This window comes from Ictidomys tridecemlineatus, chromosome 1, assembly GCF_052094955.1.
Source record: "Ictidomys tridecemlineatus isolate mIctTri1 chromosome 1, mIctTri1.hap1, whole genome shotgun sequence".
In the NCBI taxonomy this organism is placed as follows: Eukaryota; Metazoa; Chordata; class Mammalia; order Rodentia; family Sciuridae; genus Ictidomys; species Ictidomys tridecemlineatus.
In genome coordinates, this window is record NC_135477.1 from 45,384,468 (window position 1) to 45,400,796 (window position 16,329).

Below are 16,329 nucleotides of genomic sequence, written 5' to 3' on the forward strand. Positions count from 1 at the left end.
ACATTCAGGCCCACATTTGCTTTGTCTCCAAGATGACGACCGGCCAGTGCCAGCAGATACTTGTGGGTATCATTTGCAAGAGTCCAGTCCTGGTGCTACCAATGTCGGGGAGCAGATGGGGTCTGCTGTAAAAAACAAGTGTCCATGTGTTCGTGTAAGGCGGTGGGTGGGTGGGTGGGAGAAGGAGTGAACTGTAGCATTTCTTAGCCATCAACTTAGAAAAGTGTCGCCTGCCAGCACAGATAAAGGGCTGTTTACCAAGTAAGTGGTAAAATAACAGAGCTATTAAAAAGAATAGCAATGTCATTAAGCACTTACTAGGGATGGGCATGCTCCCAGCATTCTGTGTGCTTTATTTCAACATCACAGAAATTCTGTGAGCTAGGCATTACCCTTATTATCCCCATCTTAGAGATGGAGAAACTGCAGCTTGGAAAATATTAGTAACATGTGCTCATTCAGCCAGGTGGTGGTAGAGCTGGGATTTGCCAATGGTTTCTTTTTTTCTGACTTCAAAGTCCATGTTTGAAGTCAACTACTGTGAAATGTTCCTTTAAGAATATGTCCCAGCAGAGAATGGACTTTTTCAATTCTGAATCAAACTTTTTTTTTTTTTTTTTTAATTTTGTTGTGCTACAGAAAGCAGACATTTCACCATCGAATCATATGTTACATCTCCCAACCCTTGCTTTTTGAGACAGAGTTTCACTAAGTTGCTGAGGCTGGCCTTAAACTTGCTTCATGAGTTGCTGGGATTACAGGTGTGTACCACCGTGTCCAGCTCGAGAGGTTTCTTGCTGTCTACATCAGCAGTTCTCAAAGTGGGGTTCCTAGAGTACCAGATTAGCATCACCTGAGAATTTATTAGAGACATACGTTCTTGGTCCCCACCCCAGAACAACTGGATCAGAAGTTGAAGCCAAGACCCAGGACTCAGGTGTAACAGGCCCTCCAGGGGATTTGCATGTCCCTGGGTTTTAAGATTTCCAGTTCCTAGCAAATTGGTGTACTCCCCAGTGGGTGCATTTGAAGCTGGAGGTGAGGGAGGCTGAATGTCTTTGAGGAGCTGGATTTCAAGGCTTCTGGGGAGATGATACCTAGAGTGTCCACCGTCAAAATGAAGTTAATGGGTGTAATGACAAAAAGAGGTTCTGTGGCTGATGTGTTTGGGAAACAGACTTCTTGATTGCGGAACTTTCATATGTAAATTGTTATCATTTTTTAGTCATTTTGGAGATACTAGTTTTTGTTTTGCCCAAATTTATTTGTCTATGAATTCCCCTTCTGGGGGTGCAAAGAACAGAAATATGTCTGCGAAAAGTAGATATAAAGGATTGAGTTGGGATCTTCCCATTCATGAGTTTCAACCGGTTTAAATGGTGTTTCCCAGGAGATCTGCTCTAGTCTTTCTTGTGGCAGAAAATAGGCACAATTCCAGAAATGGACAGAGATCATTTTCTATCAGACTCCTACGGATGGCAAGCACAGGGCAAGGCCCTACAACCCTGAGGGACTGATATCACTCCTCCCAGTTAGCAGATGAGGAAACGGAGACACAGAAAGGTGGAGTTGCCTGTCATACAGCTTGTGAGCCATGGAGCTGGGATTGTACCCCAGAGCTACATGAACTCCAAATCTCTTTTTTCTTTTCAATCTGTATCAACTCGTGGGGCTGGGGTGGGGTAGAAGGAACAGTGCTCAGGGAAGGGAGGACCAGCTGTCCAACTGTCCAGGCTGCAGCTGTGGGATTAGGCTGTGCCTTGTGATGGACAGCAGGACAGCCAGGGTTAGCCCAGTGGGAGGGTGACATGGACGGCTCTCAGTGGATCATGCCCCAAGTGTAGCTTTAAGGCTTAGCATCAAATTTTGTTTTTCTGATTACAAGTATACCCATGCTTCTTGTAAGAAACTCTGAAAACACATAAAAGTTTAAAAATGCACCCCCATTAGGATGGCTTTTATCAAAGAAATGAGAAAATAGCAAATGCTAGCAGGAATGTAGAGAAATCAGAACCCTTACACCTAGCTAGTGGGAATGTATAAATGATGAGTTTGCAGTGGAAAATGATATGGCAGCTCCTCATAATATGAAGTAACCATATGATCCAGAAATTCTACTTCTGGGTATATCCCCAAAGAAATGAAAGCAGGGCCTCGAACAGATATTTGTAGAGTCGGTTTTGTAACATGGCCAAGAAGCAAAAGCAAAGTGTCCTTTGGCAGGTGGATAAACATGCAGTGGAATATTATTTAACTTTTTCAAAAGGAAAGAGATTGGATACATGCTTCTACATGAGTGAACCTCAAGGAGCCCCGGACCCTGGTATAGCAGGGCCTACAGAGGCTAAATGGCATAAGCTATTCACACACACACACACACACACACACACACACACACACACACACATGATGTACTGTCTGATTCCAATTCACAGAGACAGGAAGCACAATGGTGGTTGCCTGGGCCTGGGGAGAGAAGGGAATGTGTTGTTATTTAATGGGTGTAGAGTTTGGGTTTGGGAAAATGAAAATGTTCTGGAGCTGATTCGTGGTATGGTTACACAACAGTGTGAATGTACTTAATACCAAAGAACTGACACATAAAATGGTCAAAATGGTAAATTTCGTGCTGTATGTATTTCACCACAATAAAAAAAGCATTAAAAAAAAAAAGCAAAACATTCCCTAAGTGATGGATATATTTGGATATATCTCATGTCAATCTTTATATACTTAGACACACATATTTTTTTTCATTTCATCAGGAGTTTTTTGAAACCATTTTTTAATGTTGCATATTACTTTCTCAAGTGGAGGCACCGTAAGTTATTGAACCATCTCCCTGTCGTTGCTCTTGTAGGTAATTTTTGTTTTTAACTGTTTTAGATTGTGCTATAGTCAAGGTCTGTTATTTGTCCATTTTGATTCCCTTTACAGACTGTTTCCTTAGGACAGATTCCTAGAAGCAGAATTTACTGGGCCAAAGGATGTGCACATTTTTCAGATTCTCTATAAACATTGCCAAGTTGCTTTCCAGAAAGGTCATGCAGCTTTCATGAAATCTTTACCCAAAGTGTATCTTTACCCATTGGCCTCCCAGGCTTTCCCAAGAGGAAACTTGGAGGAGGAGGCAGAGAAAGAAAGCCAGATCCTTGCAGTTCTCAGGGCTGGGCTGTGTCAGGGGCACTTGGTCTCTTGGGCAGTGTGCACCTTGTCAAAGCGAGCTGGGGCAGGGCTGATTAGCACTCTGGCTGGCCAGGAGCGCGGAGCTTGCCCGAGGGAGAGAACAGGCAGTTCAGGGATAATCCCTTGATATTGACGCTCTGGTTCCAGTCTAGAGATTTTTCTATCAGGGCTGATGGCAGATTCGGCTCTGGGCGGGGCCATGTGCACAGTCAGCTGAGCTGATCAGGCTCAGCCCTCAGGTCCCATTTCAAGGTAGACATTAGCAAAGCATCTCCATGGTGTTTTTTTCTGAGATACTCTGATCCAACATTCGCAAGAGAAAAAAAAAATAGCTCTGCTTTCTTACCACATTCTCCTGTTAAATTTTTCTTCTAAGTGAAGTTATAAGAATATTCACTTTCCTATGGTATTCCATGTGATCATTTACCTTTAGCTGGTGTTTTCTGTCAGTGAGTTTTATTATGTATATTTGAGGTGGTCAACATTAGGATATGGTGATAGGGGATACATGTGGATAGTGAAATGGTTACTAGAGTGGAGTAGATTAACATATCTGTCATCTCACATAGTTGCTTTTTGGTGACAATACCAGTAAACATTGACTTTTTAAGCAAGGTTTACTAAAATATAATATAATTTTTAAAAACTGTAGTCCTACTATTGGACATGATATCTCTAAAGTTGTCCAACCTACATATCTGGTATTTTGTATCATTTCACCTATATTCCTCCATTTCCTTTCCTCTCTTTCCCCCTTCTGTGGGAACCATATTTCATTTTTTATTTAATTCTCTATTCTGTATGTATCTGAGCTTTCACTCCACATAGGTGTCTATACACACACACACATACACAAACGCACACACATATGCACATATATCCATTCCATATATAATTGAGATCATGCAATATATTTTTTGAAATTTCACTTAGCATAACATCTTTCTAGGTTCATCCATGTTGTGGCAAATGTCATTTGTATTTTGAATAGAAAAAAATGAAAAAAAATTAATTTAGAGGTTGTAAAGCACTTTCTAGTTTTAAATTTTTAAAAATCTTGGTAATTGTGCAAAGAGCCACTCGCTTGCCCCAGCCCCTCTGGGAACTAGCATTCTGCTTGTTCTGAGCTGGCAGCCAGAGCATTGGTCTGGGAAAAGGGGCTGTTTTTCTGGAACAGAGTACGGTGGTGGGTAGTGGAAGGAGAGAAAAGGGAGGCTGGGAGCTGATGGCTCTGAAGAAACCTCTTTCTCCCCATCTTGCTCTTTCTCCCTCCTTCTTCCCCTTTTCCTCTCTCTCCACATTTAAAATTGGCTCTCTGTCCCCTGCCACACATGCGGCGCACACACAGATACATACACAAATTTAGTACTCAGGAACATTAAGTGTCCTTGGTGTCTCCCTGGGTGTAGGAAGCCCTGACAAGGCTCCCTGAAGATTCCCTCTTTTGGTTCTGAAATGTTCTTGAAGGAGGACTTGGGCTGTACCCCTGGATGTCAGAGACGAGATGATGGAAGTAATCTGAGTCACGAGCCTGACTATCCATGTTCGTCCATCCGAGGAGGTTCACTGTTAGTGACTTCAGATTCTTTAGAAGATACTCTAATTTGGCCGGGCATGGCGGTGCACGCTTGTAATCCCAGCAGCTCAGAGACACAGGCAGGAGGATCACAGGTTCAGAGCCAGCCTCAGCAATGTAGTGAGGCTGTAAACAACCTAGTGAGACCTTGTCTCAAAGTAAAAAATAGACAAGGGCTGGCTATGTGGCTCAGTGATAAGTGCCCATGGGTTCAGTACCTAGTACCAAAAAAAAAAAAAAAAGATATAATTTACTCTACACATCAACCCGGTGGTCAAGTTCCATGAGAGAGCCTAAGAAGGCCTGGGTAGTTGGTCTCTCCCTAGGAGCATGATTTTCAGGGACCAGCTTCTCCTTGCTCCTTCTCTCTATTCAATGGCCAAGTCCCAGTGGTTCTGCCTAGGTCAGTCCCTGGCTTGGGTCCCCCCCCCCACCACCCTGCCCTCTGTCATCTAGTTCTGGCCTCCTCTGCCGTCTGCCTGGACTGGTGCAGTAGTCTTCCATCAGGCCCCATGACCCTCATTTCTGATTAGTCATACATCTGACTACCCACTTAAAGCTTCTAAATGTTGGCTGATTATTTCACTTTCCTCATGAAATACTCTTTTCATAGCTCCTCATTAGCCAAAGACAAGCAAAAAGTCCAGATTTCCTTTCTTGGTGTTCACAGATCTCCGTAATTCCTGTGTTCCTTCTACTTTACATCCCTGGACTGCAGCCCATGATACTACTTACCTCTATTTTCTGCCTCATGGGGTGGTTCATTCAATCCTTTCTGCTTCTTGACATCCCACTAGTTGTTTATGGCCTGGGGCCAAAGCCAGTGCTTCGAGAAAGCTTCTATTTTCGAGGCTGTAGGAAGTAAGCTATCCCCTTAATGAGCCAGGTTGCTCCCACAGAGCCCCCAGCCCTACTCTCTTTCAAGGCCTCTTCTTTTGCCATCCTAGAGATTTCTGAATCCTAGTATGACCTCCTCTGGCCTTGGAAAGCCCTATTCACCTTTGAATGGCGCATTGCCAGGGTAGGGCAATTTGCATATGCTGGGCACCCGATAATGGTCCGTTAGTGAGTGCACCAATAACCCAGGGTGGCCCGCAGTGCCACCTTCCTACAACTTGCCCTGCACTCACATGGACTGACTCCTGCTGCTGAGCGCCATGCTCCCTGGGACCGCTTCACCCCCACACTCACGTGTCCTTCCAGGTGTGGACTGTAGCAGGGCAGCGGGGTAGTGACTCCTGAGCACGTGGGCAAGGCGATTGCCCGAGAGCTGCTGACTCAGCGCATCTGCTAGCCTGGGCTCCGCCGGGCCCTGAATCAATGAGCGGATGGCATGAATGAACAGATGGTAGATGGTCCTGGAATCTCTGGGGGCCCTGGTCTCCCGGATCCACGCTTTGCAGCTTTAGAGGTACACAGTGCAGTGCCTCATGGGAAAAGCTTGAAGGCACACTATAAACACAGCTCAGTTTCCTGGAGAGAGATCTTCTGGAAGGTTTAGGAACAAATATTTGTTAATGTTCAGTAGCATCTATCATGGAGAGGATGTATGTAGCCTGCTTGCGGAATGCTTGCTTCCTGAGGTAGGCAGTGGGAATTCATTCTCTGCTTTTGGGGAGTGTGATGGCAAAATTTGCAAGGGTCTACACTAGCATGGAACCCCTTCATTGCTAGTTTCCCTGTGGCCTCCTGTCTACCCATGGCCATTCCTGTGCTGGGTGCAGATGGTGAGGACAGGTTAGACTTGGAGAGTGGATGGATCTGGGTTCAAATTCCTGCAGCCATACAGACACCATGTCTAGAGGACAACGGGGGAAGGCACATTTTGTCTTTCCAGAGGAAGGAAATGAATGCTAACATGTTGATAGGACTGGGAAAGTACATGGAATAAATTACCCAGGTAGTGAATCACAAGTCTCCAGTATCAGAGGAGGAGACCCTCTCTGCAGGCAGGAAGATAACAAAGAGGGGACAGCTGGGAACATTTCCCTTGATGGTCCTACACAGTGGCACTCCCATGGAGAGGTGCTCCTTCCAGCCACCTGTGCCCTGCTCCCTGGTGTATCCCTCCCCACCTTTTAGGGGGAGTGACCACTGGGCACATAGCACATCCTGGTTCAGTGTCTGAATTGTTAGATGAGAAAATACCTAATGTAGAAGGTGTTTGTAATGACAACTTAGGTAAGATGTAGCGTAGTTCCTGGCCCTTGATACCATGTAGCTAATGTGATGAGCAGCATCGAGTCTTGAGAACCCACCTGCCATTTGCTTCCCTGGGCTTCTTGAGGCAAAATTTAAAGAATGCCAGACTTAGGAGAGCAGGGGATGACTCACCACCGGATCCCAGTCTGTTGAAATGGTGACCCCGTGCATAGTAGGTCCTTAATGCAGAGTAGGTGTCGGGCCAGTCCTGGCTGACTGAATGCAGGAAGTAGGTCCATTGAAACACACAGGCAGACAGCACCAGAGGATTGGTTCTCAGTTTTAAGAAATGTTATTTGGTAAACCAGTGTGAATTTGAAATCAAGTCACCAGGTTTATCTAGAGCTTTTCTTTAGGAGCCCCAAAAGTAAACTGTTGGCCTCAAGCACTGACTCAACTGGGTGGGTGGAGAGTCCCCACACACAGATGTGTCTAGAATCTAAGAAGTGAAGTGACTTTCTCCCCAAACCACTTGTTCCAGGGAGGAAGAGGTGAGCATGATCTTTTCTTTTTAAAGAATTGTGCTGAATTTTGGAAGAAAGTTCCTCAACATGCATTAGGTTAGTTTTTGTTGGGAAAATGGATTTTGTGGTTAAATTTCTAACCAAGAAGTCTCTTGCCAACCACCTCTCCTTTCCTGGCCTGGAGGGGTTGGAGTTAATATATCTGCAACATTTTAACCCAAAAGCCTCTGACTTCATCTTTGAGAGAGTTGCCAAGGGTCTGAGACTCGTCCGCCAAGTGGAAATGCATGTCTTCAGTGCCGTTGGTGTTTATCACTGTGTTATCATTATAACTTTGTTAGAGTGACTTGCATTTCAGTATATTGGTGGTGCTGACAGCTTTTGCACATGTCATCTGCACAGCAACCCAGAAGAAAGGGGTTATTGTCACCGTTTAACAGGTGGGAAAACTGAGGCTCAGTGAGTTTAAGTGACTCACCCGATCCCAAAAGGTGGGTGAGTGGGGGAGGCCAGGTTTGAACCAAAGGAGGTAAGAGTGTCAGCTTGGCCAGTGAACTGACCTGAATCCTTCTCATGGTGTCCACGGGGGTGCCAGAGATGTGGGGCTTGCTTTCTCTTTTCCAATCAGGCACAACTGGAAGTCTGAGGATGCACAGAGGGTTGATCCTGGTGTCTGATTCCTCCAGAGGACCTGGGATGGGAAAACGGCAGGTGGAAGGGAAGGTTGAAGGAAGGGCTTCCTGGAAGAAAGGCATCTGGGTAGATGGAGGAGGGGCAGGAATTCTGGGTGGAGGAAGTCACCTGAGGAAGGATTCAGAGGCAGGTGACCCAAGAGCACTGGCCTCCGCTTCTACATCTTTCTACGCCTGCTTAGCCATGAATGAAGCAATGCCAGAGGTGTATTCTCCATGAAAGACAAGAAAAGACACTTTCTTCCGGTGTCAGAGTCACGATTGTCAGTGGGAGTATCAGGTAGAATACTCTCTTCGTGACTTTCTCTTCCCAGGCACCTAAGCTGCTACGTTTCATGGCAACCTGAAGTGGTAGAAGGAATCTTCCTTTGGAATCCTTCGATGTGAGGTTTAGGCCTCGCTGGTAGATTCTTCTGCTGTGTGACCTTGGGCCTGCCTCAGTGCCTCTCGGTGCTTCACGGGATTGCCTGTCAGATGAAGAGGTCATCCTGGGTGACTATTGTGGGCACTCATGCTCTAAGAGGCTGGAGTGCATGATCTAACAAGGATGACACGCAACGGAGAATTTCCTGACACATCTAGAATTTGAATTGCATCTTTATGAGTGGAAAATTTCTCCTGCCCCACAGGACATTTTGATTTAACTAGGACATACCTGACCCTGGTCTGCTTAGGGACACAGAGAATCTGCTGCATGGCCAGAGGCCTCTGCCTGCCCTGCTCCCTCCCCACTGCTGGTGGCATTGGCTTGCTGTCTTAAAGGCAGCATCCCCCTGGGCCTGGGACTCCCCTGTACACTGACCTTCTCTCCTCTTCAGGGGCCAGGGCCAGGTGGGCCTCTGCTCCACTCTGCAAACTCCCAGGCTGGGATGCAGAGATGGAGTGCAGGGTGGGAGGGGGAAAGAGACCCTGAGATGACAGGCTCTGTGAGTCACTGCTTCTGCTCAAGAGCAACAGGGAGGGGCTTGTGGCACTGCCTTATGCAGCAGCAGGCAAGGAACCAGCCCTGAGATGGCATCCAACCACTCAGGGGGTGGCAGGTCCTCCCAGACACAGGTGCAAATCACTGGGTGCAGAAGAGACTTCATGGGGCTGGGAGGCAGGGGAGTAGCTGCCAGCTCCCCTGTACTCCTGAAGCAGAGTGATCCATGGACAAATGTTCCCCCTGGGCACCGGGCCTCCCAGGGCACCAAGAGGAAAATGCTACTCTTCTGCATGTATGAATGATGAACCGGAGGCCCAGAGAGGTTGAATAACTTGTTTGGAATCACCCAGCGATGACAAAACAGGGCAGGATTTGACCCTCTGGATCCTCTGGACTTAATCTCTGTTTTGCTGTGTTACAGCTTTGAACCCCCTTGGGGGCTGCCCCCACCCCGCCCCAGGCTTTCTGATCCCGGTTGGTCTAGGAGGGGCATTTCTAGAAAGTATCCAGGCAATACTGATGCTGTGGGTCAGGGACCCCCCTGTTCCTCTCCCCACTCCTCCTGACCCAGTTTCTACACCTGTGGAACGAGGGGGAGGCTTGGAATCTCCTACCCGTTCTTGTCAGTTGTCCAGTTAGCTTGGTCACCTTGCATGCCATCCTGATGGTCACCTCTTCGTGAGGTTTAGCTGATTTATGAGAAAGCAACAGCAGCTGAAACACCCCTCCTCTGCCCCTCTGCCCGTCACTCCTCTCCTTTTCTTCCCGATAATGTTCTGTTCTGTGTTTTCACGCTTGCCCTGTGCATAATGGTCCTTGAATTTCAGATACTGACTTTGGATCCTACTATTTTTCAATGGGGAAGCTCCTGCATTGCCTGATTTCCTGTCTTTTGCCTCGACTTTCATTTGATCAGATACTGATATCTTCAGTCTGGGGCCTCCTGCCACTTGATTTTTTGCTGGACAGATTTTCTTCCATTTTTTCACTCTTTTTTTTTTGAAAATATTAGGAAAATTTTTTTATCTATATTGAATATATAGAAACTTTTTTGTTGCTATTCTCTAAACAATCCAGTAAACAACTATTTCCATAGCATTTACATTGTAGTAGGTATTATAAATTATCTAGAGATAATTTGAAAATAGGGATGTGTGAAGGTTCTCTGCCAATACTATAGCAGATTATACCAGGAACTTCAGCATCTGTGGATTTTGAAATCCTCAGGGGTCCAAGAACCAATTACTGAAGGACTACCCAAGTGGAGGTGGGTTTTGACTCTGGATCTTCTAGTTCACAAAATCCATCCCAGGTTGTCTGATTGTGGTTTTGCTGTGTAGGGGCTTTCTGGAATTGTGTGTGTGTGTGTGTGTGTGTGTGTGTGTGTGTGTGTATGTGTTTCTTTGCAGTCTCCTTTGTCTTTCTATAATGAACTATTTAAACTTCATTTTCTCCTTTGATCCAGTAAGTGAGAATGCTAGCTCTGCCTATGTTGGGTGTCATGAGCTTAAAAATACTCCTCAGTCATATTGTGCCCCATGAGGTGCAGGGTAAAATGGCATCTCTGGGCCTCTTGCCATGTAGGGTGACTATTTTTCTTTCTTTTTGTTCCCCCATGCCTAGAATACCACACTCATGCTTTTATTGTGTGGACTGACATTTTACACCTCCACTGCAGTATTATTGGGTGTATTGTTCTTTACATTTTTATCTTCACATCAAGAAATTTTCGTTTTGATTTATAATCACAGTTGCAATAATTATTTAAACCTAATGGATTTTTGGGTTCATTGCCATGGACTTCCATTATTATTGAGTTCTTTGTTTTGATCAATGTCTTAATCATAAGTATGAAAAGCTCAATGCCTGTAGAAGCTTCTGGACCAATTGATTCCGATCTATTGCACTTTGTGCCTTCTAATATGAATGCCAGTGATGTGGCTCTGCTGGTGAGTTTTGCAAAGTAGAAGTCAGATGCCCGCCTGATTTTTCTCTGCTTTCGTGGTCACCTGACATCTTCTGCTTAGATGCATAGAATTTGTCACCAGAAAATCAAGAGATTTAAACCATGTAATCAGTGGTCTTTTGACCTTCAGACCTATGACTGACTGTCTTCATGTTTGGAAAGATTTTTTGTATTTTCATCACTTTTTTCAAGTCCATTCATTCTGAGTTGGCTGCCTGTCCTTTCTCTCTGTAGAATGGAGTGTCATTTTGTGTACTGAACTTTCTTAGTTCTCCCAGGAGTTCCGCTCCTACCTTTACCCTATTCCTTTTGGGAGTATTTGCTAAATGTGTCCTTCATAGCCCTTCTCGTTTTGGAGATGTGTGCTTTATTTTTACTACCGACAGAGCAGCTTTCTTGATGCTCCAATGGCCACAAATTGTGTACTGAGAGCCAACCATGGGCTACACCCTGTGCTTGAGCATTCTGCCTGTGTGTCTCCCAGAATCCTCAGAGCCAGGCACTTTGGTTGTCCTCCTGTGTGCATCGGAGACGCGCATACGTGGAGCTTGATCCCTGCTTGACCTCATCCTGGCACTAAGCAGGGCCAGGGATTGGGTCCAGCCAGTTTCACAGCCATGCCCTTGGCCATGGGCAGCTTTTCTAAGCAGTCATTCTTTCTCAGGTCTTTCCTTCGAGGGCTATGTTCTCTGCCTTCTGCCTTTGAGAATGCTAAGGCCTGACGCAGGCTTTTGTAGTCTCTCATCCATGAATGTAGTCAGTGTTTGCCTGCAGACGGAAGGGCCGATCCCGTGAGTCCCTCTGCCGTCCACCTCACTGCCATGGAGCGCAGCTCTTGGGCCTTCCTGTGGAGCCCTGGTTGATGAAGTGGTCTTCCCCCACCCAGAGACCTGTGGGGCTGGGCCAGTGAGCTGGAGGTGTCCCTAGTTCCAGCAGGAGAACTTAATCCCTCCGATACTTCTCTGCACTTGGTAAAGCCACCGCGCTGTGTGCCAACTGTTTGCATCTGGCTGGCTGTTTGTCTTGGCCTCCATGCCAGGTACAAACTGTGCTTGGACTTGTCCTCCTTCCTGTGGCTGCCACCTGCCATGTCTGGGACAAGCCCCTGCCCCCAGCCAGGACCTGCCACGTGATTGCTGGGGCTTCCCAGAGAGGCTGCTGATGACCGTGACGGGGGATCCTGGGCCCTGCAGCTTCTATGTCTCCACTGGGCTAGCCCTCTCTTGTAGCCTGCTGACCAAGGCAACTCTGAGGTGGAGTCCTCAAGGTCCCCTTCCTTATTTCCCAGCCATTCTGTGCCCTGACCATGGGGCTTCCCTGCCTTCTCTCTTTCTACATTATGTTTTTGCTCCTGAGGTTCGTTTAGGTTTCTGGCACGTGGGAGGTCGTGCTCCTAGTTTCCTGTGCTGTTGTAAGTTTCCAGACTTGCTGCTTTCCTCGGGCCGTATGCATAGGAATCGGGGCAGGAAGGCATTACAGGCCTGTGCTGGTGTGTCCACGGTTCTCATAAGGGGATAGTCCCCTGTGAAGCCAGTGACAGGAGCCCAGTTGCTGCGCTGTTGTTTCTCATGAGTGAGGGGGTCAGGGGACAAGTCACTCCTTGTCCCAACTTCACCTCCTGGCGGCATCTTCCACTGTTCCCCTTTCTTCTTGCTTTACATAGGAAGTAGGAGAGATTGGGGCACCTGGATTGGAGACTGAGCTGGATGGGCCCTTGTGGCCCCAGGTGCTATGGCGCTGTGACAGCACAGGTCCTGATGATCCGAGTCAGGTTACACTCAGTTCTCTTTAGGAGGTCAGGGTGTGTCTTCTTCCTTCTCTCCCTGTTTAACCCATGGCCTAGGATGGGGCTTAAGGTTTTAGAAATCAGTCTGGAGTTCCTGGATCTCAGGGGTGGATGTGACAATGTGTCAGGAGGTGACAGCAGCAGGGTCAAGAATGGAGTCAGGTGTGAGCTCCTTTGCCCTCTAGGGCATTGGTTTGATGTCTCTCTTCCAGATCATCTGCGCCTAACACCAAGCACAGCCACATCCTTGACGTTCAGGTGACGGACAGTCGTTCCTACCAAGGCCCCTGACAGCCCAGAGGCATCGGTGTGTTGAATGAATGTCCCTCGTTCCCAGGCTGAGAAGGAGTCCCCTTTGACTTTAATTATTCATAAATGAATGTTGATGATAAAGCACCGGCTGCTTCAGAAAACTCATTAGGCAAGACGAGATGGCAAGGTTTTCTTAGAGCAGGGTCAGAACCCCAGGGGGATGCATTCGGGTCAGAGATGAACTCTCCAGGGAGAAGCTCTCTGAGATGCTGCTGGTCCTTGTGCTCCCCTGGCCAGCAGGTGGATGGTGACATCTTAGCAAGGAGGAAAAACACAGGAGGAGTGAGGTTGGGGGTGAGGAGGCTGCTGAGGACTGGGAACAAGAAGCTCGAGGAGGAGAGACAGTGGATGGAACTTACAAGAGTCGAGTTTGAAGTACTCATGTCTGTTGCGAGGTGGCCTCAGTCTTGAAGCTCACTTGACCTGTGTGACCTTCAGCTTCTGTACCTATCAAATGGGAATGTCCGTCGCGCTTTCACAATGCTCCTGTGAAATCCAGGGAGTCAATAAACAGGTTATAGCTTGGGGTGTCCACTGATCCGACAAGATGCTGAGATGGTTCTTTTCTCTTCCTTGAAGGGTGCTCCTTCTGGAATGTTCTTTGTAACACCCATGGAGTACTGTCTTGTCTTGGGAACCTACCCCTGGTGAGGAGGGTGTTGATAGAAGAGGAATGGGCAGATGGCATTTTGTTGTCAGGGAGGTGGTAGGGGTGGCTCTGGAGTCTAGGGTGGTACTGAGGGATGTCTGGGTGTGTGGTCAGCTGGCACAGTGGCAGTGAGCATGCTCCAGGGGCTCTGGGGAAGAGTCCTCCGTGACCTCCTTCTGAGGTCAGAGCTCTTGGGGGCTGGCTCTGTGTCTTTATCAGACTGATGTTTGCCCAGAGTCTTTGGCAGATGGTCTCAGGCAGCCCTGGGTACCCGCACATGTCCCAGGCAGAGAGAATTCCAGAACCTGGCAGCCTTTTCCTGCTTCCTCTGCAGGGAAAGGAGATGTGTGTCTGTGACCTGAGGAGTCGCTTCCACACCCACATGACGGGGCTGGTTCTCCTCCTTTGTCCTTGGGCTGGGGCCAGAACACAGCAAGTCACTAAGGTGGCTGGAGGAGTCTGTGTGTGTACCAGCCTTGGTGGTGGCCTCGACTTGGGCTCCTCTGAGCTTCCTCAGTGGCTTCTCAAGGGAACATTCCCAAGATAGGAACATGGAGTGTTGGTCTCTTTCCCTTTCATACACAGGGAAGCAGGGGCTGTGGGGTCATGAGCGCTTGCTGGCTAATGTTCTTGTGGGTTGAGGTCAGTCAGGGTGCAGAAGCTCCAACGGAGCAGGCCGTCCTTCCATGGGAGGTGAACACCCACCTGAAGCTTCAGAACAGCACAGTGGCACTACAGAGGTGGGGCCTGATGGTGGGGGCCAAGGTGTGGCCTGATGCTGGGGGAGCAGAAGGGAGACGGGTAGAGTCAGGGGTGGCCACCAGCAGTCATCACAGAGCCACTCTGGCACCAGGGCACGAAGCCTGGGCTGGGGTAGCTGCAGGGATGGGAACTAGAAAGTTCATTCAGATGTCTAGCCTACTTTTGGGATTATGCCCCAGTATATTAGTAACGTTAGGAATTCCGGCTTTTTATTCAACTCTTTTTCCTTTGAGGGACTCAAGTATTATAGGTTGAATTATGTCCCCACAAAAGATAATGAGGCCCTAGCCCTTGGATCCTGTGAATGTGACCTTATTTGGAAATAGGATTGTTGCAGATCTGTAGATTAAGAAGAGGTCATTAGGGTGGGCCCTAATCCAATATGACCTTGTCCTGCTACAAGGGGAAATTTAGACATAGGGACAGACTTGCTCTTAGGGAAAATGTCACGTGAAGATGAAAGCAGAAGTTGGGGTGCTGTGCCGAGGAATGCCCCAAATTGCCAGCAGACCACTCCCAGCTAGGAGAGGAGTCTGGAACAGGTTCTGACACACAGCCCCCAGAGAGAGCCTGCTCACACCCCGACCTCCAGATTCTGGCCTCCAGAACCACGTGACACTACATGTTAGTTATTTCAGCCACCAGTGTGTGGTACTGTTACGGCAGCCCTAGTAAATAAATGCATCAAGGCTTCCCAGATCTCATTTTTCTACTCTCTCAAAATTGCTTCCACGGGTGTCAGAGGATCGTGTGGGAGATGCTGGCAGAAGCTGCTTTCTGAGCTGCAGCGAATCTGGGCAGATCTAGTGGTTGAGGTTGACAGTTTATGGCCTGCCTCTAGGGACTCCATCCCTTTCCTCCCCATGTACCTGACTATCCAGTCCCTGCTGAAACTCCTTCAGAGTCTGGCAGAGAGCAAGGCTTCTCCAGCCCAGGAATGTGTGTGATGGACCTAGCCATGCACTGGGCCAGCCTCCTGCACAACTCTATTTCCTAAGCGCCTAACCTGCCCAGCCCCGAGCTGAGGAGGGGCTGGCAGTAAGACTGGAACCCTGTTGTTGGAGAGTTCACCATCTAGCTGGTGGGACCACCAGACTGTACAGGTCACTTCTCAAAGTCAAAGGCAATGTGGCATGTTTTTCTTTTTTGGCGGGGGGTAGTTCTCTCACATGGTAGGTCCATGAGAATTGCAGTAACTTGATTGGCACCACAGATAATTTAATGGTCTCCTTTAGTGTTCCCAGAGGTGTCAGTCTTTGTCTCTGGATAAGACCACCAACTGCTGGGGACAGGGACTAGTCCCTTCCCTGCAGCCCCCTGGCTCCCAGCTCTGGGTTGGGCACGCGCCCCTCCTGGTGCACCTGTGTTGATTGATTGGCGTGGCATTATACTTTTGGCTTTTCATAGGCAACTCTAGGAGGGCGATGAGCTTTACAAATCTGCCTGGTGCCGAAAATTGAACCGCACACATGATTCACTAGCACGCATGGCTCAGCCGGCTCGCCTTCTCCTGCGGTCTTGCCTCCAGCTCACGCTTGACACCTTAGCATTCTGGACTTCGCCCTCGGCAGGCAGAGGTGCCTGCCCTGGCTGGCCAGGACCAGATTCCTGACCTTTGGGCCTTGGGTCCCTGTGGGCAACTTGGTGCCATCCCAACTCCAGGCCCTTGCCCTCAGGGAGGCTACTCCGAGTGCTCTGCTGCCTTCCTTCTGCTTTCTAAGTATAATACTTGCCTCAGTGTAGGGTGGAGAAGGGACAGGGGACCAGTCCTGGGAGGGCTGGGGACCCCTGACTTGCAGCTGGAGCTCT

General features: G+C 48.1%; 1 protein-coding gene and 1 long non-coding RNA gene across 35 annotated transcripts in view; one reads left to right on the forward strand and one right to left on the reverse strand.

Moving 5' to 3' along the window:
- Positions 1-16,329, forward strand: part of Kcnma1 (potassium calcium-activated channel subfamily M alpha 1) — a 708,132-nt gene that overhangs the window by 110,627 nt on the left and 581,176 nt on the right. The window lies entirely within an intron of this gene.
- Positions 2,619-7,293, reverse strand: LOC144375292 (uncharacterized). The gene is made up of 2 exons (XR_013434940.1): positions 5,498-7,293; positions 2,619-4,980 (listed from the first exon to the last, which is right to left on the reverse strand). It is a non-coding gene; the product is annotated as an uncharacterized LOC144375292 (long non-coding RNA).